This window comes from Bufo bufo, chromosome 1, assembly GCF_905171765.1.
Source record: "Bufo bufo chromosome 1, aBufBuf1.1, whole genome shotgun sequence".
NCBI lineage: Eukaryota > Metazoa > Chordata > Amphibia > Anura > Bufonidae > Bufo > Bufo bufo.
Genome location: NC_053389.1, coordinates 151,038,554 through 151,064,945, shown reverse-complemented (window position 1 = coordinate 151,064,945; position 26,392 = coordinate 151,038,554).

Below are 26,392 nucleotides of genomic sequence, written 5' to 3'. Positions count from 1 at the left end.
TAAAAGTATAGAAATTGAAATTTGGAAATTAGCAAATTTTTATAAATTTTTGGTAAATTTGGAATTTTTTTATAAATAATTTTTTTTTTAAATCAATTTTACCACTGTCATGAAGTACAATACATGACGAAAAAAAACAATCTCAAAATTGCCTGGATAAGTAAAAGCGTGTTAAAGTTATCACCACATAAAGTGACACGTCAGATTTGCAAAAAATGGCATGGTCCTTTAGGTGAAAATGAGCCCGGTCCTCAAGGGGTTAACTGTTACCTCCACAGCAGTCTGCCCCTAGGGTGGCCAGAGGTCCAGTTTTAGGCCGGACAGTCTGGATTCAGACTGCCTGTTCTCCGTCTGGCGCAGGGCCTGGATGGACACAAGGATGTTATTTTGAACAGCTCACTCTCAGACAGCAGCACTGTGCTGTCTGAGTGTGAGCTGCAGGAAGAAATTCACCGTTCCTCCCACTCCTGCAGCTGACAGAAGTTGATTTTTACCTTCATTTTTTAATCCCCGTCGGCTGAGAAGTGGGAGGGGGTGTGGCCTAATCGGATCAGGGGCATGGCTTAGCGTGACCTGGGGGCAGGGTTTTAAGTTTGTCTTTTGAGGGTGCACACATTGTGGCAGGGGGCTCCTTCCTGCAAGAGTTACGCCCTTCTGGGCACCTTACTGGCTCATTTGCATACCAAATAACCTGGATTTTCAGAGGATAAAAACATCTATTGCTGGAACAAAGGCACATCTTGAAATAAGGTACTAAGTGCTATTAGGCCATGGCTTTACTTCAAAAGCGATTATCCTGGTGACAGATTTCCTTTAGAGCTCTCCTACAGCAGTGAAGTTAAATGGCTGGGTTGTTATGGAAACCTGGAGTAAAACTGTGTATGTGGAGGCTGGAGGACCTGCGAGCTTCTATTGGCTGATAAGGGTCATGTGACCAAGCTTCTATTGGCTAATGCATTTTTTGGGAATATCTCAGGAAAGGTACGTGCTAGAGAGCTGAGACCTGGTCTAAAACCTTCCTGGACACCTGATCTACCTGTGTGCCAAATTTTGCGATTATAAATGCGACGGTGCGGTTTCCTTTAGTGGACATACATACACACACACATACATACACTCATCTTTGTATATTATATGGGCTGGTTGTTAGTGGGACCTATCATTCCCTTCCTGGCCAGTACAAGTTTGTTTTGTAACACAGTCCAGCTCTGTACTGGACTATTTAGGTTACATGCATGGTGTGCACTAGAGAGAAAAAGTGATCTGGGGACACAGATAGGTCAAGGCAGGTGGCACAGGTCAGGCAATCCGGTTCGGCAACAGGAGAGTCAAGGCAAGCAGGCAGGGATCAAGCAGGTAGCAGAGTCCAGGAACACAAGCATGGGTCAGGTAAACAGGAACACAAGCAAAGATATCAGCAACCTTTGCAGGACACAAGGACTTTGACGCATCTGGGAAGGGGGCTGAGCCACTTATATACATGCAGGAGGGATAGGATGGTCAGCGAGGTCAGCGAGGTCACATGATCTAACCCACAAAGCACAGGAAGTGACGTGTGCCAGTCCTTAAGGAAGTGATGCAGGGAAATAGCAGCAAGGCTATGGCTGAAAGGAAAATGTGGACAGGATACTAGAACAAACAGTACCTACACAGACAGTGCCCAGGACTGCACTGAATGGGGAAGCACTGGCAGCAGATCACCACTGAACATAGCGCCAGGGACCACAGCGGTAAGCAGGGGAACAGCAGCGCACAGCAGCTGCTGTAACAGCAAGAAATTAAAGAATAAACAAACACCCTGCTTGAAATGGACTTCTGTGTCACCATCTCTGTCTTTGATTTCATTTTGTCTACCATTGCAGAGCTAATTCCCACACATGGTGGGCATCTTTTTTTACTTAAAAAGACATACTCACACTTAAAGGGCTTTTTCCTAAAAGTTGCATGTTCATGTCCTGGGTGAAAGCCACAGGGAAGCTACGTAAAGAGGCAGCTGAAATGGAGGAACCTATCAAACAATTGGTGCAGGCAAATGTTCAGCAGCAACAAGCACAGGCCAGGCAAGATAAGATGAATCACATACTGGTGAAGAAAATGGGTGAGACATTGTTTGAGGGATTGTTGAGGGAGCCCTGGCATGCAAGTGATTCGAGGATGGCTGTCAACTGCATGGGCCGCAGCACAAGCCTCACTTCAAAAGATGATTCTCACTGATGAAGTGAAGCATATCTCATGGTCTTTCGGAGATTAGCAGAATGTGAGAAGTTATGAGGCGACCTGTAGACAGATGTAATGGCACCTTTTCTGACTGGAGAACTGCAAAAAGTGCCCTATGAGCTGGGTGAACGGGACACTAGAGATTACCCATAGCATAAAGGTGAGATCCTTGTCCGACTCTGGATGAACATGCATGTGTGTGCTGGTTGGATGCACAGCTGGACCCACTATGAGAGCCTGCCAAAGATGCACAACTTTATCCACCTTTAAAAGAAGTGGCTACAGCCTAAGGAACCCCAGGCCAACTGTAGAGATAGTGGTCTTGGAAAAATTTATCAGGACACTGCCTCCTAGTATCCAGTGCTAGATCAAGGAGGACCTACAAGCACTGACCAGCTGGGGAACCTCTTGGAAAGGTACAGGGCAGCAGAATTACTGAATTGTAGGATATTAGAAAGGACAGTTGCAGTTACAACACTAGCATCACTGAGGGCAACTTCCTAAAACGTAACTTTTATTCAACATACAATTAAAATACACAAATTAACGTGGTACAAAGCAGGACCCTGATAGTTATAGTATGAACAACTGTCAAGGATAATAAACAGTTAATATGACAGGAGCACAAAAACATAGGCACAAGACAAGACCTCAAGGTATACACAGTCTGTCCCTCTTGTTACCCTAGTATAAGCTACTCAACCCAGAGCTGTCATTTTTGGTCCCCTGGAGCCCCCAGCCATGTGCTAGTCATCTGTGAGGATTGTATTAATCTCAGCATCCATTTCCATCAGCTAAGTTGTTATCCTGACTATATTAAAGAGGACCTTTCACCTTGAAAAACATTGTCAGCTAAGTATGCTGCCATGGAGAGCGGCGCCCAGGGATCTCACTGCACTTACTCTTACCCCTGGGCGCCGCTCCATTCTCCCGTTATGCCCTCCGGTATCTTCTCTCACTAAGTTATAGTAGGCGGTGTCTGCCCTTGTCCTGTGGGCGTCTCCTTCTCCTAGGCTGCAGCGCTGGCCAATCGCAGCGCACAGCTCACAGCCTGGGAGTTTTTTTTCTCCCAGGCTGTGAGCTGTGCGCTGCGGTTGGCCAGTGCTGCAGCCTAGGAGAAGGAGACGCCCACAGGACAAGGGCAGACACCGCCTACTATAACTTACAGAGCAAAGGTACCGGAGGGCATAACGGGAGAACGGAGTGGCGCCCAGGGGTAAGAGTAAGTGCAGTGAGATCCCTGGGCGCCGCTCTCCATGGCAGCATACTTAGTTCACAATGTTTTTCAAGGTGAAAGGTCCTCTTTAAGTTGTGAGTTTGACTGTTGGTATTGTGTGCACTTGTCTATCTATATTCCTTACAAGTGCCTTTCTTTATTTATCCACTCTACCCTCTTACAGATGCGTGCTGGTCTGGGGCGCTCCGGATTTTTTTTTATTTATGTTACCCTATTGTATATCCTACATTGTATATCCTATCATTATGACTGATATTGTTTGTCCCCTGATAAACCTTTAGTTGAAACTTTGTACTGTATGTCATAAAGTGATAGGGTTGTTCAAGGACAGGTTAGCCCAGGCACGTGGACAGAGTGTACCTATCATCAAGGTGCATCTCTGGGCTGAGCAGCTTCTATTAGGGCAATAATAAGGACAGACAGCTTACATACTTATTCATTGTCCCATTTGCACTATACTACCCCTTCGTTAACCGTCCTCTATTCTCCACATCCCGTGACATTTTATGCTGTATCAGAATTTGATACGGCGAGTCAAGGACAGGTGAGCTCAGGTAAATGGACAGAGTACACCTACCACCAAGGTGCATCTCCGGGTTTAGCAGCTTTTACTAGGGTAACAGGGACAGACTGTGTATACCTTGAGGTCTTGTCTTGTCCCTATGTTTTTTCCCTCCTGTCCCATTAACTGTTTATTATCCTTGACAGCTGTTTGTACTATAACTATCAGGGTCCTGCTTTGGACCACTTTACTTTGTATATTTTAATTGTATGTTGAATAAAAGTTATGTTTTAGGAAGTTGCCCTCAGTGATACAGGGCAACAGAGAAGCTCCTCCAGGCTTCTCCTGGATGGCCATCTCCAGGGACAGCAAATCATCCAAGTAAGACAGTACCAACTGCTGAGGTGAGAAATGCCCCAAGAGCAGGAGGCTCAGTGGTGAAGCAAATAGCCATGCCAAAGTCCAAACCATTGTCTTAAAATAGAGACTGGAGCCACATCCAATGTTGGTGGTGCCATGAACTTTGCCATGTGGCTGCCAATTATCCCCTCCCAACCAAGTCAAAGGAGTGTAAACACTTCAGACGAGTCTCACTGTTTGCACAACCAGTTTAATCTGCCGAGACAACGTCAAAGTCAGAACCTCAAATGTGTACAGTGTAGGTAGGAGGTTGTACAGTCGTCACAGTTAGTACTCCTTGGTGCATGGCTCTCTAGTAGACTTTGGGACGTATAGTGGACATCCTGTTGGGGTACTGTGCATACATGGACTAGAAAGTATGCAGCATCCCACTAGTATATGTGGGTACTGCAAAAGCTTGTTATGTCATATGTTATATCATACTGTATTTCATTCCTATGTGGAATCACTGTTACCAGGCTGTTAGGTGCACTACAGACATTCCACCACTAGATGGGGATAGCACTACAGTGTATATATATATATATATATATATATATATATATCACAGTTCTGGCCTAGTTAAGTAGTTTTTTTTAGAGTGTGGGAGTTGGAGAAGATGGCGTGAGGAGCAAGGGGGAAGGAGAGGACCCCTCTCCTCTCAGCTCTCTCTTGGGCTTCACGGCCCAGAGTTGCCAATTCATGGTCTCAGTGTAAAGCTAGGAAAATAGGCAGAAGTGAAGTCTGTATTCTACCGTCTACTCTTCCGGAGTGTCAAGTGGATTTTACTAAGTTTATTGTGGAAAGACAAAGTAAGGACAATAGCCATTATTATAGGCTTTAGGCGCCTTTGTAATAATGTGATGGTTTATTAGCTAACGGCAGCCTCCCCGTTACTTCAAGGACAGATAGGCCATCTGTTACATCACTTGTGTGTAGAAGACAAGGACTTGAACCACCTTTACTGAGATTGGAGCAAGGAAAGAGCTGAATAGCAGTGAGTACACAACTTCCTACGGTAGCCTGAGACATAACCACATGTACAGCCTGTTACTGGGATTTGCCACACCCAACCTGTATGTTAATAAGAGACTACAACCACTCTCATCATTTTGCACCACCAAGGTGCTGGCATCACGACATTATCTAATTCAGGGGACCAGCCGCACAAGCACCCAGAAAATCCAATCACCATCAAGGGCACCTCGATCACCACCTGGCCGGTGTCCCCTGTAATAGAGTGTGCCCCGGAGAACCTGGTGCTGTTCTCCCCTTCACTGCACTGCTGGTCCAGGGAGGCATCTGCTAACCGTAAATACCCGATGAACTATTGTACCCTTTCGGCCCACCGTGAACCTCACGTGTTCTCCCCTGCGGACTGGCATGTTGCAAGTACCCTACCGCTGTCGTTGCAATATAGGCTCACTGTGGGATAGTGTCTGATTAAGTGAGTGTGGTTAAGTTAGTAATGGACAATGTGATACTGGGAAGAGACTTTCCTTTATTCTGGGACCTATGAAGAAATGCAACTGGTACTGAAAATGTGTCTGGTCACAATGTGTGCCCTGAAGTTAGCCCCAAACTATTTGATCCAGAGTCTGAAGTGCCAGCAGTAGGGGTGACCAATAATGAAACTGAAAATTTTCCTCTAGCAGTACTAGATGGTGATACTGAAGTGCAACAAGAAGCTCCTGATATGCCTCAGTTAGATGTGTCACATGACAATTCTGGGACTGCTCAGCTGAGACATCCCACATTGTTAAAAGCTATAGAGAATGTGAAGGTGATAAATGGTGTGCCACTATATCCAGGAGAAGACAAGGAATATATGGCATTTAACCAGGATCTACTATATTGTGTAGACAAAATACATGAGGAAATTGTTAGGCAATTGGCAGTGCCCCTTATAACATAATGGTCTTAGATTTAGCCCATAAGCACGTGCTAGGGAAACACCTGGGGTGTGAAATGATGCGAGAGCGTATCCTACAGTGTTTTTTTTTTGGCCAGGGGTTGTTAGGGAGGTACAGAAGTGCTGTTGTGAGAGAGAGAGAGATATTCAGGATTAAATCCGATTACATAGAATCGATTCACTCATCTTTAATGGAGAACATCTGTGGACAGCTATTTTCAGGTCTCTCCAGAGATTGGTTTCAAGTCAGGGCTCTTTCTGGGCCACTCAAAGGCATTCACGGAGATGCTCCTAAGCCACTCCCTCAACCCTGACCAGTTTCTCTGTGCCAGCCACTGAAAAACACCCCTCACAGCATGATGTTGCCACCTCCATACATTACTGTAGGGACTGGGCAGGTGATTAGCAGTGCCTGGTTTCCTCCAGGTAAGATGCTTAGGCCAAAAAGTTCAATATGGGTTTCATCAGACCAAAGAATCTTGTTTCTCACAGTCTGAGAATCCTTTAGGTGCTTTTTCAAACTCCAGGTGGGCTTTCATGTGTCTTTTACTGAGGAGAGGCTTATTTCTAACCACTCTGCCATAAAGCCCATAGGCGCATAGGTGTCCAAGGCAAAGCCTACCAAGCCTTTTTGGAGCCCATACACATGGAAGAACATCACATGGTCGTAAGATGCTATCCCATTGGTATCACGTTCTTACTCTCCTCCGCAAATGGTACCTTTCCATATCTTATATGTGCTGGCAATGAGGCACCTCCAATGGTGCAGAGACCCTCCAATGGTGCAGAGCTTGCATAGGTGTCCAAGGCAAAGACTACCAAGCCTTTTTGGAGCCCATACACATGGAAGAACATCACATGGTCTTAACAGCAAAGTGCCTAGTGACTGTTTCTCACAAGAGAGTGTATTTTTGTCTCCTGAACCTGAGTGACCACCATCTGGCGTTGAAGAAGTATTGACCAATATACTGACTGTTTTAAGTCACCTTTAAAGATATCATAGACTATCCTACCACCACAGTTCACCAGTATTCACAAATGCAAAGTGTTCCAATACAGACATCAGCCATGCCACAGTGGGCAGAACTTCATGTGGGTGACGTTGCCACCCCTGCTAACTAAATTGAAGGAGTGCTGAATGTGGTAAAACTTATTCATCAACCCTTTAGTTAATATCCTTTGGACCTTGGAAAAACCAGCCTTTTTTAGTATACTATTTTAACTGACTCATACTCCAATCAATACCTCATTTTACCCAGATTGCCATCTCTATACAGATGCAAGCCAGAAAGGCCTTGCAGATGTCCTGTCCTAAGTCCAATATGGTTAAAGAAAGAGTCATTGCATATGCAAGTTGATCCTTCAAAAATAAAGACCAAAATTACAAGCTGGAATGTCTGCCATTAGGGTCCATTCACACGTCTGTAAGTGTTTTGCGGATCCGCAAAACACGGACACTGGCAATGTGCATTCCGCAATTTGCGGACCGCACATCACCGGCACTGTAATAGAAAATGCCTAATCTTGTCTGCAATTGCGGACAAGAATAAGACATGTTCTATTTTTTTATCGGAAACGGAAGCACAGATGCGGAAGTGCGGATCCGGACAGCAGATTCCGGCCCCATTGAAAATGAATGGGTCTGCACCCGTTCCGCAAAATTGCGGAACAGATGCAGACCCATTTTGCGGACGTGTGAATTGGACCCTTAGTGTGGGCCGTCACTGAAAAATTCAAAGAATATCTTGCAGCCACACCCTTCACTGTATATGCAGACTAATCTTCTAGCCCATCTGAACACCACTTGGCTAGAAGCTCCAGAACAAAGGTAGGCCTCTCGGCTCGCAAACTTTGACTTTGTGGTCACATCCCGCACACCAAAGTCCAATGAAAATGCTGATGCTCTGTCCAGACTACCAACAACAGAAGATACTACCCAATCAGATGACAAGTGGGAAGAAGTTGAAATGCCATCTTTCTATACCATATTTGCCCAGCAGAGCACCACCAGTCAAGAATAAAGAACAGATAGCTGTCAGCTCATGACTACAGTCTAGTCCTGAAAAACCACTGGAAAAAGAACTCTGGTTCAATCTCCAGTTTGAGAGCCACATCCTAGGAGAGCTGCAATACTTCTTCACAAGTGGAAGAATGCCAGAGTGAATTTGCAGAGGTAAAGCAGATCCTGAAGTGACCCACCTACAGATGACATAGGAAACACCTCTTGATGCAAAGAGGCTTACTGCTGCCAAGAACCCTAGATCCTATCAACAACATCTACACCAAGTTTAGGTACACTGCTGAGATGCTAAAATGGTCCTAGATATGTACCACAACAAATCAGGACACTTTAGCACCCAGAAAACTGAATCTACCAACTGACAGCGATTCCATTGGATCGGCATGAGGCAAGACATTGAAATCTGGTGCTGTGAGCACCCAACTTGTGCTGTGAGTGGAGGATAAAAACGTGACCAAAAAGTACCTCTACATCCAATTGTGAGTAGAAGACCCTTGAAATTGTAACCATTGGTCATGTAAGGCTAGAAACCAGTCGGTCCAGGTACATTTAAGTTATGACCACTTTAGACCATTACACAAACTTTGTAGTTGCCGTACTCATTAGAGACCTGACAGCTAAGACCACTGCAGCCACTTTTTACCTTATTGATGTCAAGAAAAAATCTTAACTAACCAAGGTTCTGCATTTAAGACCCAACTCTTTCAAGAACTGTTTGGTATACAGCTGCCAAAAATTGAGAACTACAGCCTACCACCCTCAAGGCAATGTATGTAATATATGAAGAAATTAATCAGACCCTCATCAACATATTGAAAGCTGTACCACCTCACAGAGTTGATTGGCTACTGCCTGAACTACTATACCTATATAACAATGCCATCCACTGTTCCACCGGGTATCCTCCATATTACCTGATGTTTGGCCGACAGGGGAAATTACTGATATCACTAGATGTAGCCATACCAGATGCCGTGAACCCTTTGCCAAAAACTGGGTAAAAGAATATCAAAGACGTCTGGAAGATACCAAATAAATTGTCAACACCCAAATGGAAAATGCTCACAGAAACAAAGGCAAGAATATGATCAGACTACCAGAGCCTCTCAACATCAGTGGCTAAGTGTGGCTAAAAAAAAATCGTCCATCCAGCAAATTGGACAGTAAGTGGGAAATAGAACCTTATATTGTAACCACCATCTCACATCCTGACATTTATGAGATTACCCAAGAAGGCCGAGGTATCAAATTGTGTGCCATAACTGGTTAAAATTATTGTAACAGCGGCTGCTGCACACCGCTGTTCCCCCGCTTACCGCCGTGATCCTGGGCGCCGTGCTCAGCAGTGATCCTTCTATCCACCGCTGCAGTCCTGGGCACTGTCGCTGTACGTGCTGTGGTGCTAAGGATTCCACTTCACCGGTTCCACTCAGCCCTGACCACAGCATGCTTGTTGCTGGTTTCGTGTTATACTGCCCTAGACACTGCGTGCATCACTCCCTGGGCTGCATGGGTTGGGTCATGTGACCTCTCTGACCAACCCAGGCTCTCCTGTAGGTACGTAAGTGCCTCAGCCCCCTTCCCAGATGCCTCAATGTCAATGTCCTTGTGTTTGCTAAGTTCCTGATACTCTCGTGTGCTCCTGACTTATACTTTGTTCCTGGATTCTGCTACTCATCTAATCCCTGCTGGCTTGCCTTGACTCTCCTATTGCCTTACTTGTACCTGTGCCGCCTGCCCTGACCTTTTGTCTGTCTGACGACACCTCTGCCTCATCCTTCGGTCCTGCTCTGTTGCTCCTGGTAACAATGCCACCTGCCTGACTACGCTTGTACTTCTGGTACCTACCCAGGTATCTCCTGGTCCGCCTGGACCAGCTGCCTCGTGTGCCTTCCCTCCGCAAGAGACAGCGACCTGGTGTTCGCCTCGGGAAAGTCTATCCCCACCATCAGGGGTACTATGAAGAATCGAGGGGTACACTTAGACAACGCCCTTAGAGGAGTTGGGACACGTGGCGCAGTGGCTTCACACCCGTGACAGTTATGTCTGAAAGAACTTGCTCCTGAACAACTTGTGGAAGTGCATACTTCCATACCTGATCTATTTTAGTGGTTCTTGAGGCCCCTTATCTGCTTCATATCTCCAAGAGAAGATCCTATGAGGCCCCAAGAACCTTCAGAAGTCTACCCCTTCTGGTATAGAATCCCAACTGAGAAGGTGTGAAAGATCTACATAAGGTAAGATGCTGCCCAGGTAGAATACTCTAATGTACCAGAGCTCTCTGTGATTTATTGCTCTGCAGCGTTTAAACAACGTACCCAGGGAAAAGGCTCTAACATACCAGAGCTCTCTGAGAGAAAGAGTATAAGTTATGTAATCTTTTAAGCTCAGTGCCTAGAAAAGAGACTTTAACACATTTAAGCCATTCTGAGATGTTTTCCTAAGATGTTCAACTTAGTGTGATGCTCAGGGAATGGGCTTCAATGTATTTAAAGAGGACCTTTCATCAGTTTGTATTTTCTAAAATCAATACCTCACATTGTGGGCCAAGATTAGGAGATGTCATTGCGCTATTTTGTTTACTGATACACTGCTCCATTGCCCCACTATTCCCCCCGTTCTGTTTTTGCATCCTGCATGCTAATCAATAGCATCAGTACAGTGAGGAGGAGATGGCCGCGTTTCTTGGGGGGCATCTCCTTCTCCCTAGCCGTGAGTTGTCCAATTGCAGCGGAATGTGTCACAGCCATAGAGAAGATGAGCTGTTTTTTCTCAATGGCTGTGACACGGTCCGCTGCAGTTGCATGGTCCGCTGCAATTGGACAGCTCACAGCTAGGGAGAGGGAGATGCCCCCCGAGAAACTAGGCCAATTCCTCCTCCCTGTACCGATGCTATTGATAAGCATACAGGGCACCAAAACAGAACAGGGGGCACAGTGGGGCAAATCAGATCAGCGTATCAGTAAAAAAAATAGCACAATGACATCTCCTAATCTTAGCCTACAATGTGAAGTATTGGTTTTAGAAAGTACAAACTGATGAAAGGTCCTTTTTAAGACCCCTCTGCTTTAATCTATTTTTACATTTTTACCATCAACAAATAAAAACGTAACTATATGTCATAAGGACTTTGTGGGTCATTTATACCTAATATACGGCGTATTTCAGGTGCAGGTTATGGCTTTTCTCCACTTGCGTCAGGTCCAAAAAAGTGGGCGTAGCGTCGGTGGGGAAGGGGCCAGCATGTCAACTTATTGGGGATTCTACTTGTCTTTTTTGCATATGCCTTAATCTAATTCTTGCAGTAAGAAGACAAGAAGAAGGAGCCAGAATGTATTGTATATTGTGCATATACATACTGTTTGTTTTGCAGGAGATCTACGTATGTGGCAAGATGCCGGGGACAGCTTGTCTCACAGTAGGGGGAAGAAGCAATAGCCTAGGGGACTGTTTCAAAGGATTATTGCCAAAAGGGTTAATTTAATGTTGCCAAGTTAAATATTATGATTTATTGTTGAAACACTCACTCACTGTGTAAACCTAATACTTATATATGGGCAATCAATGGTTAATACTGGCAGACCTGTTTAGGTTACTAGGATGATTGATCGGGTCTCAAAGTGTGGTAGGTGCCTGGTTGGCAAGAACTCTCACACATAAGAGGAGTCAAAGCTACGGAAAGGACGTGTGTGTGAGTTCCTGCCAACCAGGCCCAAGTCGAGAGAACCTCTATGTCTGTCTCTGAGACTACAGCTGCCACAGAGAGCAACAGGGAGTACTACAACTACCATCATTGGTGCTGCCCATACACAGAGGATGTCATACTGTGATATCCTTTGGAACTGTTCCTTTTGCTACTACACCTATTATCAATCCAGTAAAAAATAACTTTATTTATTGCAACCAATGAGCCTGCTTATTGACTGTACCACTCCTTCCTTGCACCCAGCCAAACTGTTCACCATCAAGGGCACACCAACCAGTCAGAAGCCCCAGCGCCAGAGTGTGCCTAGAAGAAAGTATACACCTTTCAATCACTGCACAGCCCTAGGAAGTGCCATGGTGAAGCTTGCCACCATGAACTGCGTACTACTACCACAATCATTACCAGTACCACTCCTTTCACCTTTGCCTCCCCTCTGGTTTGCTGCACAGCCACCTACATGGAGATTACTTCAAGAGGTAGTTGCCTGGTGCATTCCTTGCAGCGAAGTCCATATCCCTGTATAGGGGTTAAATGGTGAAAACCATGGGTCAGCCAGGATAACACCCTTGGGTTTAGCCCTAAGTCAAATCCGTTGGTTGGCACAGTGGTTCCACACCCACTGCCATAGCAATTTTAATAAAATTTCAGGCGATTCTAGTCTATCCATTCCATTTATTACTTTGAACCCTCTCTTGTAAAAAAGCAGCAATTTGTTGTGCCATAGATTCTACTTGGTGTTAAAAATGGTTCTGTAGGAATATTCACCAAGGACAGGATTCCTTCTCACAGTTGCCACAAGTTAAATGGAAGTACTGACAGCTCATTGTACCTCGTGCTTTATAGAATTAAGATCTGGTGACCGTGAAGGCCAGGGAAGTAAGGAAAACTCACTGTCATGTTCCTGGAACCAATCCATGACTATATGATTCTTGTAGTATGGTGCATTGTCCTGTGGAAAGTGTCCTTCTGCCCTAGGTTGAACAGCTGTCAACAAGGGATGAACTTGGTCGCCTATAATCCTTAGGTAAACCCTACTGTCCAAATCTCCATCTATGGGTATCAGGCCAAGAAACCACTCCCCACAATATCACTCCAACTCCACCAGCCTGAACTATTGACGCCTGACTGAAAGGGTTCATTAATTGATACTGATTGTGCCAAAATCTATTGCTCCCATCAGCATGGTGCGGCAGAAATCTGGGTTCATATGACCAGAGGATGTTTTTTCGCTGCTCAGTGATCCAATTGTTTCGGTCTTTTGCCCAGTGGATTCTTGCCTTTCTGATTCCCTTAGAGAGCAATGGTGCTTGAACTGGTTGTTTGCTGTTATAGCCAATCTGTGCTAAGGAATGATGTGTTGACATATAAGTTGAAGCACCAGTGTTGTATTTATCTTCAATTTCCTTGACTGTACACCACGGCATGGGAGAACCCCACAGAGTTGTCACTCTTTGAAATACTGACCCCGGCTAGTCTAGCACCGATGACCATGCATTATTCAAAGTCACTCAGATAGCTTGATTTTCACTTCCTAATGTGAATTTACACCGAAACTGATCCAATGAAAAAGTGCTCACTTTGTTTACTTGGCACGTGTCTAATTTCCATACAGGGAAGTTCCAGTTGTCAAGGGCAGGTATCTCTAATAAAGTGGCCATTCAAATGTTTGGACAAAAAGAAAGAAAATTTAAAAAACTGCAATAAAAATGATTGTGAAAAAAGTGTATATTCTCTTCCTTAATCTATCTCCCTTTTGATGTATCCTGGCTACCAGGTTATTAATAAATGAAAGAGAATAGGGCCCAATAATAACACCACTATTGTATGCCTCCAAAAGTTTTTGCATCTAAATGCATTGATTTGTCAGGCTTGAGTTTCATCTACAGTATGTTACAGCCATGACATTCCCGGAAAACATCTAACTTAATGTCAAAGCATTAGAGAACTGAGACATTGCATTCAACCTCACAATAAATTAACAAGCAACAGTTTGGCAGATCATCTTGAAAGGAAGAGAAAAACAATCTGACAATGAGAATGTAATGAGGCCATAAGACCTGAATTACTTAAAGATGACCATTGGGAGGGTAAGGGTATGTGTGAATGGTGCTACTCTAAACTAGCCTAATGCTTGGATTAAGAATGCGGCTTCAGAAAACCGACAAGCAGGAAATAAACATAGCCTGTAATTCAAACTGTGGTAGAAAATTATTAAGCTTATGCCAAAAATGTACCATGTGTAAGCCATAAACACTGTTAATTAGGTTGGATTTGCAACAATTAGCACATTTTGATTTATTCTGCTTGATGGCGAGGAAGCTTAACTCAAAAAACTATATTCACTGCTTTCGAAAAGGAAATTTTATTATTTAGACATTATTTTAATTTTTCGATTAGTTTCCAAGTAGTCTACGAGGTTATATTTATCAGGATGATTTAATATACAATCTGTGGTTTAGGCTGGTTTCAAATAAGCGTGCTTGGTTTGTGAAATGCAGTCCATATGATGATTGACCGCAGCTTGTCTGACCCAAACTCACTGCATAGTAGTAATTTAGAATGCTAGGAGTTCCTGCATGCCCGCAGGTCTACTGTATTGTACTCACATGATGCTTTCAGTACAGGACAGTAGACTTCCGGTCCGGCTGGAACCACAGAATCATGGATCAGTTTGATGCAGTGAGTTTGGGTCACATGAACCATGGTTGGTCCAGGATGTGGCCTTTACATGGACTGTATTTAACAGACCTGCTGAAACTGGCCTAACAAATCAGAACCGTTAAGGGAAATGACCACTTCATAAAACTAATCTAGAAGAACACCTAGAAAAAACAAAAACACCTAGAAAACATTATGCGGCATCAATGGCAAACAATTGTGTTCAGTGATGAAAGCAGGTTCTGCCTTGATACTAATGATGGCTCATCAGAGTTCGCAGGAGGGCTGGAAAGCAACAACTACGATTGTGCAAAGTGTGGAGACACACAGGACCAATACTAGGTGTCGTTGTGTGGAGTGACAATAGCTACCATGGCCGTTCTGATCTAGTATTCGTGGAGGGAACATTGACCAGCCTCTGGTACGCCCAGGACATTGTAGAACCAGTCCTACTGCCTTTTTTGACTCAGAAGACATGGTGTTCCAACAAGATTATGCTCGCCCACACTCTGACCATACTACACAAACATGCTCTTCAGGGTATCCAGCAGCTCTCCTGGCCAGCTTAATCACCACATCCCTTCCTCATCGACAATGTCTGGGACTGAACGGGCCGATGGATCTCCCATGTACAGCTGCCAACAACCACCTTGGCTGAACTACAAGCACAAGCTGAAATAGCTTGGAATGACATACTACAGGAGGATATCCAGCATCTGTATGATCATTATCATGCCAGAGTGGCAGCCTGTAAGAAGAGATGACACCCGGTATTAATGTGACCTTGCCTCATATACCTGCTGCAGAACCCAAAATAAGGGGTGCACCACCTTGATAGTGTGATCATTGACTAAGCACCACTAAAGCTGGATTTACACGACCCAACATTGAGGCCAATTATCGGGAAGGAACATTCTTAGGAATGCTTGTTCCCAATAATCTGCCCATATAAAGGTGCTGCAGATCACCTGATGAACGAGTACAAAACACTTATTCATCAGGTGAAAAGATCAGAGGTGTGGACATCTCATTTATTGTTCCCAGGCAGCAGATCATGTCATCTAAACAGCACTCTGATGCCCAGAAGCAATGTTTCTGTACGGGGATGAGCAATAGCAGCAGCCATCACTCATCCTCATACTGTGGAGGTGATGCAGCACTTCACCCTCACTGAACAAGCAGCCGACTGTCGGGAAGGAATGCTTACTTCCTGACAATCGGTTGCTCCTCAGAAATGTGTAAATGCACTTTAGCAGTTAATGCTTTATCAATTTTAGCTCAATCACATTAGTGGGGTGGTGCAAAATTGACCCCCCACCCCTTTGCCGCTTGATCGGACCAGTAAAGGGAAGCTCGCTTACCTGCTTCCTGGCTATGGCTCACTACTCCTTCTTCTCCCAGCCTGCAATGCTCCGCTGGGCTCCCTTATTGTAAATCGCCTGCAGGCAGTTTCTGGCAGCAGCAGTGACTGTTCTCCTTGTGTCATGTCACCATTTGTCATGATGCAAGAGAGCGGGTCACCCTTGCAGCCAGCGAATGGTTGAAGTTGACATCTTGGGAGCACAGGTTTGCCCAAGAGGAGGGGTGCCCCCCCCCACCCCCAAAGGTGCACAACCCCTTTAAGCTCCATTTAAAGAGAGCAATCATGTTACCATGCGAATTGTATGGGGACAGAAGAATGTTAGTAATGATGGTCCTCATTTAGTTAGCATTTATTTACGGCACATACAAGTGTATGTGCTGCCGACAAATGATTTTCATGCCCACATAAAAGATGTGATCGACCAGCAAATGACAGCTGATTACTTGGCTGGTTTACATGTGACTAGGATTCGGAATGAACATTCATCAGAACATTAATTTGCCTGATTGTTGATCCCTCATAAAAGGACCTTAAAGGGGTTCTCCAGCTTTTTAACAAACTTTGCCATACCCCTATGTCGGATCTGTGGAGGGAAGAATACCAACCTGCTCTCCGCTGCTCAGTTCCACCTCCTTTGATCCATCCGTGCTTTGGGTGGGGTGATTCATGTGGGCCGCTGCAGCCAATAACTGGGCACAACAGTGACACTTCCCCAATGCAGCATGAGACCCACTTAGGGGGAGACGTCACTGCTGCAGACAGTCATTGTTTGCAATGGTACATGTGATTCCTATTTGTGCTGGAAGTTTACAAGTGAGCACTGGCATGTGGGGAACATAATTAAGGATCGAAGGAGCTGGAACCGAGTTTCTGGTGCAGGTAAATATACGTCTCTCCAAACGCCTGACGGGGAGCACAGGGGGGTGATGGGTCCAAAATTGTTAAAAAGCTGGAAAACCCCTTTAAGCAACTGATTAAAGGCAAAGGTCCGCTTTTGTATCTGTTAACCTAAGGACAGTAGTCTATTGCTGGAAAACTCCTTTAATGTCATCTTTCCTTATGTTCCCTTTCAAGATATATATTTACACTACTCACAAAAAGTTTGGGATATTTGGCTTGTGGGTGAAATTTCAGGATGAACCTAAAATGCACTCTAACCTTTACAGGCAAACTTAATGTGACCTTCTCTAAACTTTTGAAAGCACATGTCCAACTGTTCAATGTTTCCGTACTTTTTGCACAACTTTGCACAATGATCTTAACAGCAAAATTCACAACAGGTGTTTGATCCATGAATCGCCCAATAAATTTCCTGGGTCAATTAGAATTTGTATTTAAACAGTCCTCCTCATGATGCTGTTTACATTTTGACATCTTGAGACCAAGACGACACCAAACAATTGATCAACAGCACCTCACCATTGTGACGCTTCAAGCAGGATGTTGTCAGGCGGAAGTGGCCATTGAGCTTAGAGTGTCACAGAGTGTCATCAGCAGTGTGCAACAGAGATACAGAGAGACTGGAAGAGTCACAGAAAGGCATAGAAGTGGACATCCTTTAGCCACATTCCACACTGATGACCACTTCATTGTGAACAATACCCTGCGGAAGCAGATGATGAATGCCACACAATTCAAGGCACATTTAAGGGAGGTGAGAGGCACCCAAGTGTCACGTCAGACCATTCGAAACCATTTACATCAGCGTGGTCTGCATGCTAGACAACCTGCAAGGGTACCTGACCACACCACCAGGCACAGGTGTCATCGTCTTGCATGGGCCAGGGACGAGGGACCAGTGGGCCTCACTGCTGGTCACTGATGTAAGTCGATTCACACTGAGCAGAAATGATGGCCGCCAATGATGTTGGAGACGACAAGGAGAACGCTATGAATCAGCACTGTTGCCACCAGACGAGCCTTTGGTGGTGGTGGTGTTACAGTGTGGGCAGGTCTAGTCAATACAGAACTGCCCTACACTTTGTGAATAGTACAGTGACAAGTCCATAGTAGTAGAATAACATCAGTAATCCAGTCATTGTGACTCTGCATTAACAACACAGGCCTAATTTCATCTTCATGAACGACAATGTGCCAGCTTATTGAGGTCACATCATTATAGAACGGCTGCTGGAGACTGGGGGACCTCAAATGGGGAGGTCTGCACTTTCTCCAGACATGAATCCATTTGAAAACCTATGGGATCAACTGAATTGCCATGTAGAGTCTTGTAACTCTGTACCCCAGAACCTTAATGAGCTGAGGGCCGCCCTTGTCATGTCAAGCTGTATTTGATGGTCAAGGCCACATGACAAGTTTTTGACACATTGACATTTTTTGTGGGGGTATACCCACCACTGGTGGTGGCTTTTGTTTTAATACATTGTTTGAAGTATGGAAATAACGATTGCACGCTTCTACTTAAATACCCTACTTTCATGATATAATATCACTGTAGAGTGAACTTTTTACGTTTTCCATACATTTCATGCAAAAGACAAATATCCCTAACTTTTTGTAAGTAGTGTAGTATACCTCAAAATGTTTCTCACGTATATTATACCTGTTTTATGTCTGTGTGAAGGAACGTATTGTTAGAGGTAAACAATCAACTGAAGTGTCGAGCTGGATACCAAACCATCTGAAACACACTTTACCTTCAGGATATCATTGACATTTTTAATGAGCTGTCTACCATAAGGTTCTTCACTCTAACATCTACCTCATGAGGAGCTATTTGTGTTCATATATCAAATTTCTTGAACATCATATACATTAAAAACAAAATCCCACAAACATTGCTGCATCACAGACATACCTGCTTACCCAGAATAGAAACCTCCAATCGATATGTCGTGAATGTCTGACATGAGTAAAACCTGTTAACATCTCTTATAAGGTACATCTTGTCTTACAGTATATAGTGTACCCCGCCACAACCAGAGATTTTTTCTATTTTCTCAAGTGCACTACAACCAGAGTTGCATTTAAGATTCTCATGGTTGCTGCTAAACAAATCTGTGTGGCTTTTTGGGCATGTTAGGAGTTGTAGTTCGCTAACAGCAGGAGAGCCACAGTTTGGTGAAGACTACCATAGACTCATGTTGCCATCTTCTGAGTGCAGCTGTTATTAAGAACTGAGTAAATTCAATGGATACTACAGCATTAAAGGTTATGGTTGTAATAGGACATGAATATGAGACACTTGGCAACAGATTGAAGGAACAGTGTAATCAGCTGCAGTCAGTGGTGTACCTTCCATGGAGGCTGACTACGTGACTACTAAAGGCCACAGAGGAGGAGGGGGGCTGGCGCTGAACTGCTACTTCTGTTGTCGACATCAAAACACTGCATTTCCGTGCAGCCACCACTAAGAGGAGCTCAGTACAAAAAGAGTTTACAGCTTCCACTGTCAGAAATGGTTTCTGTATAAATTCCTATGCATTGAGCTCCCCCTAGTGGTGGCTTCAGGCAGACAGTTTTAAAATACACTGTATAAGGGAAGCCGCAGACATATGGCGCTGCATGGGGAGATTTATCAGTGTATTTATGCCAATTGTGTGGTGTAATAAGACGTAAGGTGCTATAGAATAAATGTCATATTTATGAAGCACCTGTTCCACTTTTTTCGAAACGCAAGTCTTATTAAAATGGGAGAGATGGAGGGTGACTTTTTTTTTTAAATATAAAAAAATAAAAATTATTCTACTTTAAAAAATAAATAAATAATTAGAAATATGGGGAGTCACACTTAGTGTTCCACGTTGCTTGGGAGTGTTTGATGCATGCGTACTGGGAAACTTGGTGGGGCCTCCCTATCCAACTGTTTGCATAGGCACATAGCTGTGGTTCACTTTATTGAAACTCTCTTTTCCTTTTGCTGATCCGTGGCTCTGTTCCTGAGTTACAGTAGGATACTTGTTCTTAATATGCAAATTAGGCCTTTGGTGCAATGAGGGCATCACCATTGCTCTTATTGTACACAAGCTCCACTCATTTTTGGTGGCCAGCCCCTCTCTGGCTGCTTTGACTGACAGAACCAGGTAGGGTTTAGCTGTGCACCTAGGGCTAATTGAGCACCATGTACACAGCAATCAGGAAGGCATAGTAGTGAATATACCAGGCACTTCTCCCCTGCACGATTTCAATGCAACCACAGACCCTGCAGAAATGTTTAAATGTCTTTGCAGTTATATATGGATCAGTCAGATGTGTAACATACTAAGGTCACTTTGCATAAGGTAGGCAATAAAATCCTTTTGCAAAATCACCCAATATTATAAAGTATGTATGTAACATTCACATGTAAAATAATACGCAAATGCAAATCTACATTTGTCCTACTATAACTGAAAATAAAAGCATGCGTAAACTCGCACATAATAATAGTTCCAAACTACATCTATTAGCCAGCATCTGCTGCCAGCTGACGTATATCTGCTCTTCAATACATTGGAGCCTAACCAAATTTTCAAGATGTGCAAACATTACAAATAGTGCTGCACTTTCATTATGATGGATGGAACAGAGCGAGCCAACGTAATATGAGGGAAGAAGATTATAGTAAGTATAATTAGTATACTGAACCTTTAAACAGTGATCTACACAGAGTATGTACTTGTCTACTTTTAGTTTGTTAGACTTTTCATACAAAAGATAATTTGCATATTTTGAATTATTCCTTAAAGGTGTTGTGCTGTGCCCCCCCCCCCCCCCCCCCCCCGCATTGTGCCAGACCTGCAAAGGGTAGATGACGTACCTGCTTCCCGCGCCGGCTGTCCGCTCCTTCTCCTGCTGGCCTGCGATGCCCCTCTGGGCTCCATCAATGTCAACATCTGGTTTGACATCGCCACAGCCAATCACTGGCTCCCTTTGCGTCATGTGACCATTTGTGACTTCCTAAATACAGCACTTGGCAGTCTCTGGCAGTCCCACAGAGAGGAGTGCAGTGGCAGTGTGCAGGCTAGAGGCCAATTTTGCCTATATTACAGCCGCAAATCTTGGCCTGACCGAAGTCTGAACATCATCATAAAGACCTATAAAATGTGCATGTTTTACCCTTGTATGAAATTTCAAATTTTTAGTGAGTATATTTTCTATAACAAATCTCTGATTTATTCGTAAACATATACTTTAACATTCTGCTGTATAACATTGTCGTTTTCCGCTTTTTGTCATGTTAACACATGAGATAACTTCCATTTTTAGACACTGAGACACCTATTTTTATTTTTTTAACTAAATGATCAGATAAGATGGATGGAAAGATGAATTTTATTACAGCGGTTGATTGAATAAACTGGAATGCACCTTTAAAAAGGTTCCTTAAAGTAAATACATTAGTAGAGAGAACCTGTAATCTGCGTTTCTTTCCTCTGTTTATTGATTTTCTTTCCCTTATTTCATTTCCCGACCTCCAGTGGAGATTCATTGGAAATGATTCTGCCCAGTTTAGCATCTGTTTTCAGTCACCCTGGGACTCTCCTTATGTTCTTCTCCCTTCCTTCCCAGCTTCTTCGCTCTTGTCAAGAATACTTAGCTCCCAGTGTCTGTCATACACCTTGCTGATATTTCCTGGGATGTGGCCTATGGCCAATGAATTTACCATGGATTTCAGGAAACATTATTCTGAATGCAATTTTTTATGTATCAGAAATGGATCCTTGAATAATCATTCATGAATAAAGATTCCAAACAAAGTCACAAAGCTAATCCAGGGGCCACACCTCCAACAAAAGCCATTATTCTAAGACTTGGCACTAAAAAGCACATTTTGGAGTTTTTATCTTGATAGCAGGGATACACTGTACAGTATAAGAGGGAGAATATTACATAGAAGTACATTCCCAAGCAGATAAAATATGTATGCCATGCGTCTCTCATTCTAAAATATCAGAAAACCTATGACTATATCTGTACTAACAGTATATGCACAGTGTGAGCCATTCCTATAGAGCCCAAGGAGACTAGTGTCCAGCTAAGGTTAGTCATATTGGTCTTGGGCCGGATAAACCAGTTCAATGCTATACCCATACCTACCAACACAGCAGCTGGTAAATTCGGGGCATTTCAGCACCACCCCTGGGAATACCCGAAAGCAGCCCTGGATCGCCTACAGTATGTATGGATGCCGCTTGCACCACCCATTTTTGGCCAAGGGCAGTCAGAATTTTCCGGAAAATTAGGGACAGTCACTCCAAATTTATCCTTCCCAAAAATATTAGCAAACTGTCAATGGGACTAGGTGAAGCCAACCTTTTCTCTCACAAGGGATGGTAAGAGAAGAAGATATACACCTGAAACTTTCTAAAAGAAAAACCGTCTTTGTAGCCCATACTAACCAATCACAGCAAAGCTTCAGTTTCATAAATCTACTCCCAGGTCCTTTGACCTTGGTTGGAGGGTTTGGTGGTGTGATGGTGTAGCTCTCAACTAAAGGACATCTGTCAGCAGATTTGTACCTATGAAACTGACTGACCTGTTACATGTGCACTTGACACCTGAAGGCATCTGTTTTGGTCCCATGTTTATATTTTTCTGCATTGCTGATAAAAATGCAGTTTTAATATATATGCAAATGAGCCTCTGGGAGCAACGGGGGTGTTGACGTTACACCTAGAGGCTCTGCTCTCTCTGCAACTGCACTCTGCACTTTAATTGACTGGAGGAAAAGTCATGGCCGTTTACACTGCCTGGTCCTGTCAATCAAAGTACAGAGGTCACTGCAGTTGCAGAGAGAGCGGAGCCTCCAGGTGTAACAGCAATGCCCCCATTGCTCCTAGAGGCTCATTTGCATATATTAAAACATCATTTTTCTTAGCAATGCAGGCACATATGGACATGGGACTAACACAGATGTCTTCAGCTGCCAAGAGCATGTGTAACAGATCAGCCAGTTTTATAGGTACAAATCTGCTGACGGATGCCCTTTAAAGGGGTTTTGCCATCTCAGACAATGGGGGCATATCGCTAGGATATGCCCCCATTGTCTGATAGGTGCGGGTCCCAGTGTGGGGACCCATACCTACAATGAGAATGGAGCTGGGAAATGAACGGAGGGCTCACTGCGCAAGAGCAGCTGCCCTCCATTCATTTCTAAGGGGCCGCCGAAAATAGCCAAGCACTGGCTCGGCTATTTCCGTCTGCCCCATAGAAATAAATGGGAGCAGGGGCCACTCGTGTGCGGTGCGCTCCCATTCACTTCTATGGGAGCAGTGGGGAGCAGCGCTTGGTGGTGGACGGACCCCGGGGAATCCTAGCGATATCCTAGCAATTGTCTAGATCCGAGCCCCCATTGTCTGAGATGGGAATACCCCTTTAAGTATGGCAAACTCCTAGCAGAATCCTTCACAATAGTTAAAGGGGTATTGATATTTCATCAAATAAATGTTATTCTTTTTTAAATGTCTAAGATTTTTCAGCATACCTTGGGCACACATGAGTGCACGGCTGATTACAGTAGAGATTCCTAAAAAGGCAGATTTACCCGCTGACAGATCATAGCAGAGATCGATCAGTGATTTTTCATTTTAACTTATGGCTTTGTCTAAAATGACAACCTTCAAGGATGAACTATAAATTAGTTCAGAAAATGGTCATAGAAAATCCCGAAGGTATTGCCCAGCTTTAAAGTACAGTATTCAGAGCTATGTCCTTTACGAAGGCGTGAACATGTCCACGACATGACCAGGACAGATCATTAGCCGCTGGAAGCAAGCAATGAAGGTTTCTACTGAATGACAGCAAGGAGAATACTTTAACGTTGTAGAACTTTTCTTTATGCAAAGTATAAAAATGATTTGCTGAACCTAGAATAGCCCATTTAAAAAGGGGCTGTAGCACCCCAACATTTGTGGTATATTTCTAGGATATGCAACAAATATCAGATTCAAAGTGAAGGAGAGCACACCCGCATGTGTTGCGTCCTTTCCATTCACTGCTATGGGACTTCCGAAAATAGTCAAGTGAGCACACGCTGCTATTTTCGGAAGTCCTAGGCAGTGAATGAAGAGCAAGCCATCTCTCCATTCACAGCTACGACACGGCTAATCTCAGAACTCCCATAGTGGCAAATGTAGAGTGGCTGCGCATGCGAGGTTGCTCTCCCTTCACCTCGGAGGCCCCGTTCTGGAGATGGGACCAGCACCAGCGATATACCACGAATGTTTAGGTGGGAAGTCTTTTATTAAATAGTCATCTGATAACGTCTAAAATGTCCCCACATTTCACATCGAAAAGATAGATTCATTTCGGTGTTTGCTTTCTCCATTTAACTCTTTAAGGGAACGTGTCATGAAAAAATGACCTACAGTTTAAAACAACTTTTTAAAGTAAAAAAAGTTAAACACAATGGACAGGAAGGGACCTTATGGAGTCTATGGGAGATTTTTCTAGACATGCTCTGTGATAAGCTATGATATCAAGTATTGTGAATGGTGGATCCTGTGTTATCTATAGATTTGTGATATCTGTCATTGTAATCCTGCCTGTAATGATAAGGCGATGGCTACTGAAAACTTACCTTTAGGGTACATCCACATGGTCAGGTTTCTACATGCAGTCTTGGCAGCCACAATAAGGAGTTGATCATAAAAGGAGAAAATTTGATTAGGACAGATATGGCTTCTCTTCTTTTTTGAATTCATTCCTAGTTTTGGCTTTCAAAACTGCATGCAGAAACCTGAACGTGTGGCCATACCCTTAGGCCCCTTTCACACGGGCGAGTATTCCGCGCGGATGCGATGCGTGAGGTGAACGCATTGCACCCGCACTGAATACCGACCCATTCATTTCTATGGGGCTGTTCACATGAGCGGTGATTTTCACGCATCACTTATGCGTTGCGTGAAAATCGCAGCATGCTCTATATTCTGCGTTTTTCACGCAACGCAGGCCCCATAGAAGTGAATGGGGTTGCGTGAAAATCGCAAGGATCCGCAAGCAAGTGCGGATGCGGTGCGATTTTCACGCATGGTTGCTAGGTGACAGTCTATTCACTGTATTATTTTCCCTTATAACATGGTTATAAGGGAAAATAATAGCATTCTGAATACAGAATGCTTAGTAGGTGATCAATTGAGGGTTAAAAAAAATAAAAAAAATTAACTCACCTTCTCCTCTTGTTCGCGTAGTTCCCGGTCTCTTCTTTACTTCTCAAAAGATGAACTACCGGCTAGGACCTGTGGTGACGTCAGATCACATGCTCCAATCACATGGTCCATCACCACGGTGATGTACCATGTGATTGGAGCATGTGATCTGACGTCACCAAAGGTCCTTTAGCCCACAGCTCATCATTAAAGAAGTAAAGAAGAGACCGGGAGCTATGCGAACAAGAGGAGAAGGTGAGTTAATTTTTATTTATTTTTTTAACCCTCAATTGATCACCTACTAAGCATTCTGTATTCAGAATGCTATTATTTTCCCTTATAACCATGTTATAAGGGAAAATAATAACATCTACACAACACCGAACCCAAACCTGAACTTCTGTGAAGAAGTTCGGGTTTGGGTACCAAACATGCGTGATTTTTCTCACGCGAGTGCAAAACGCATTACAATGTTTTGCACTCGCGCAAAAAAATCGCGGGTGTTCCCGCAACGCACCCTCACATTTTCCCGCAACGCCCGTGTGAAAGAGGCCTTAGAATATTTTTAATACAGTGACATGGAAAATTAAAACAAATACCCAAAATTCCAATATACGGTAAAATGGTGAACATAAAAATGGGATTTAAACAATAGATCATTATTTATGGCACATTTACTTTAATACAAGACTCTCGGTAAGAGATAAGGACACACCGTAAGCTAGGACACACTAAATCTGCATGGACTAACATAAAATTGGAGTCAATATAGAGTATGTACCTCTCAAGTATGAACATATTTATTAAAGGATGTGTCTTCTTTTCACGTGCATTACCAGCACCAAGATGGCTTGCTGTGCAAACCCTAACTAAAAGCAGAAAACCAAGCTAAGTACCGTTCTAATGGATATGGTTGCAAATGAAGCCGTAATAGAAGCAGCTAAGAATCTATGCAGATGCTTAGAGAGAAAAGAAACCAACACTGAGTGTTTCTTCTCCATTTGCATGCACTTTGAGGCTCCTATTTAGCATCCCATTATTATAAAACTTCCCTATTCATACAGGAGAATATATACCCCTTGTAACCAGCAGTGACAAGTTATTATACACACGGTATGTATTTGTATAGAAATATGCTGAGCAGTGTCAATTCTCCATCATCACAGCATTGGGTCGTGATGTTCTGATTTCTTTGATCGACGGAGAACTGCCTGAAATACCAAAGCGAAGGAACAACATTCTTCCACTGTTATAGAGAAGGGAAGGAGCTCTGGAGACGTTGAAAGGAA